Below are 3,079 nucleotides of genomic sequence, written 5' to 3'. Positions count from 1 at the left end.
ACAAGTAAATGATAAGCACCTGGCGATACGGCGCTTCCAAACACGTGCCTAGACGGGCACGGACTTGAGAAAAGTAAAAGTTGTTTATATATAATAATAATATATAATATTGGTAGCCAAGTCCAATGCGCTTTTTCCAAACTTCCCTATGGGCAGCGACCGTCTCATTTACGAGGACCTTTATTTGGAGAGTTTAACGAGCTTTGGCACGCAGGATAACCCAGACGTACCAGATCCCCAGTACACAGGCCGTCTTGGTGCCGGCGAGCTTCATGCCATGGAAGCTAAGCACTAAGGAAAAACGGAAGTGCCAGCTGGAACGGTTAGCGGGACGCTGCTAGAGCTGCGAGCGCCATGCACGCTTAGCGGATACAATCGAGCACGATTTTTAGAGGCCCTCCAGGTGCCCCGTCGAGTTCAACATTTCAAACATTCACACATAGATCGAGAAGTCCCGTGATGAACTGACGCAGTTTCTGGCACAGCTTCTCAGGGCACACAATGATAATCTGAGCGTATTTCTAACACAAACTTACTTACACCAAATATATATATATATATATACGTACATTAGAGAAAGAACCTAGCAGACGGATCTCTGCGTACATTCACGACATGCAAAGCACACAAGATCCATAACTCACATGTCGTCATCTGTACATCATTAACTTGTCTTGGCTGAACATAAATAAGATCGTATTGTGTCATAACAGACATCATGCTTTGATACGTATTTGTTCTGGTGAAGCGTTGTATTATATGTCCGTACAAGTCTATACCCAAAAAAAAAGGCATTACATGTAAGTAGTGTTTGTTTGGAAATGCGTAGAATATAGAAGCCTTTAAAATAGTATGATTATATCTCGCCTTCAATGACTAGAAGGACATACTTAGCAGAAAGATGCATCAGCCGCGCGAGGGTCTAAGGGGCATCGCTAACTGTGCATATGTACGTGCTTCCGATAGGATCGATTGCGCAAGCACCGAGCTCAGAGGTTCGCGTATGACTGCTGGTGCCGAAGTACAACAACAGAGGCAACAGACGGCTTTGACCCGAAGAAAAACAACTTTCTTCGGTTAGAGGGCATTTGACGCAACTATTTGGAATAAGGCACGGCAACCCAGTATACTCTGCTCAATCTTGTGCAGTTTCTTAATCTCGTTAACCCTACAGCTCGTGACCAACAGCCCTTAGATGCACGATGTACAACACTGAGGTGCCGAACAGATTCATATTTACATTCCTTTCATGAACGCTATACATGTTGCCATTATTCTTAAGCAATCCACTTCTAATCCGATAAATAAGCTTTCATGATGACCGTTGATATTTTCTGATGGAATTCCTAGGCTTATGTTTAACTGGAATCTACCGAGGTCCTATTTTGTAGACTGAAGAAGTTTTCGATACTAAATAATAATAATAATGTTTGATCGCAACGGTTATTGCCTCACCATAAATGTACTACTCTCGGATTACATGCAGATGGTCAAACTTACTAGAAATAAACAAAAAACAACATAATCGATTAGGTGACGCTAGGAAAGTTATTACTATTGCTATTCTTATTATTAGGTTGCATTAAAGAGAAAAGAGGAATTGAAAATAACAGGAAAGGAGCGGGTACGTCACTACGCAATGCCCTAGGGGTCCTAGTGGCGAACATGATCTGTTTTGCGTTTCCCATAAATCACCTAATGTTATTGAACTAAATTTATTTGACGAATTAGATTCCACTACGCTACGATCAATACAAGAAGCCGGTAATAAAATAGTGCATAAAAGTCCACTTTTGTGTGGTGTCAGTTCAGTCTGATGCTAGACTTACGTATTTGATCGCGACCTATTGATTGTACATTTTCTTCGTTATTCCACAATGCGACCCTTGTCGAATTCTGTACTCGGTTAACAATGGCTAGATAAACTACCGGAAGCGAAATGTTTTTATAGCTATTATAAACGCACATAGCCGAGACAGGAAAACAATATGCAGTACTAAGCGAGTACGTCTGTAAACGTGTACGGTCTGGACATTGCAACTATCCAAAAATTAGATACGATTATACATCGGGCCATCACGAAATTCGACAGTTAACTGAAGCCGCTTAAAACTCTGAAGGTTGATGCCAAGAATTTTGTTTCATAACTCGCTACATAAGTACTTCAAATGAAGCGGATTTAATGTTCATTCTATGGGAAAACGTTTTTGCCAAATCTACGTTTTTACCACTGGAACATAAACGTTTCCAGTGTATTTGAAGGTTGACGCTTATGGGCGGTGACTCGTTTCACCCTCCTCGCGTCCCAATATTTTCGTGTAGCAGGTGGTAACCATGACCTTATTCATATTGTGTCTGCAACAGAACGTGCTCGTCAGCGTCACCTACCTGTAAAAGCTAAAAGAACGAACCATTTCGTCCTTTGTCGTATTACTTACTTGGTGTTAGTTATAGGTTAGGCATAGGTTCGACTGTCAGTACGAGGGTCAGCAATGTAAACACACAACCTAAAAAAATGCTTGCGTCGGTGCGCATCAGAATATTATACTGAGGGGGGTGTGTGTAGGGACAGTAAATCGCCGATTTTGTCCATGCTTCCAGAAGCATAAAGTACGTGGAATGATCTTATCATACTTCATAGGAAAGCATGCAAACTATGTAATTTTACGAAGTAGACAAATTACCCGGTTTGACGAAAGTCGATACATTGGAGTGTTTTCGATGTTTGACCAAACCCCTTTAGCTCTTTACGGACTGCAGAAGCAATGCAATGATGACACCATAAATTACTTTAAAGTATAGCAATATTTGTTTACTCTTCGTGTGCTATATCAGTGGTATTACCAATTGTTTTTTCTGATTTGAATAGACGATTACATAATGTGGCGAGTAAACCTGTGGACACAACTACCTATCAACGCTTAATATTCATAGATCAAGCAAGGACCGTCAACGGAAGCCTTAGCGGGACTATGTATAGAGCGGTATACTTTTTTTGCGATAGATTGATATTGATAGGAATGTCATTCACTTAAAAGTGTCCTCGTTTTGCCATTATGGTAAAGTATTACATGAATGC

At 40.9% G+C, this 3,079-nt stretch overlaps 1 long non-coding RNA gene across 1 annotated transcript; it reads left to right on the top strand.

Annotated features, from left to right (window-relative positions):
• The first annotated feature begins 243 nt into the window (after nucleotides 1-243).
• LOC111260109 (uncharacterized) lies at nucleotides 244-1,832 on the top strand. The gene is made up of 2 exons (XR_002680083.2): nucleotides 244-800; nucleotides 967-1,832. It is a non-coding gene; the product is annotated as an uncharacterized LOC111260109 (long non-coding RNA).
• The last annotated feature ends 1,247 nt before the right edge of the window (nucleotides 1,833-3,079 follow it).

This window comes from Varroa jacobsoni, unplaced genomic scaffold (genome assembly GCF_002532875.2).
Source record: "Varroa jacobsoni isolate VJ856 unplaced genomic scaffold, vjacob_1.0 scaffold_400, whole genome shotgun sequence".
Classification (NCBI taxonomy): Eukaryota; Metazoa; Arthropoda; class Arachnida; order Mesostigmata; family Varroidae; genus Varroa; species Varroa jacobsoni.
Note: the sequence above shows the minus strand (reverse complement) of the source record. Positions and strands in the feature narration are given on the sequence as shown.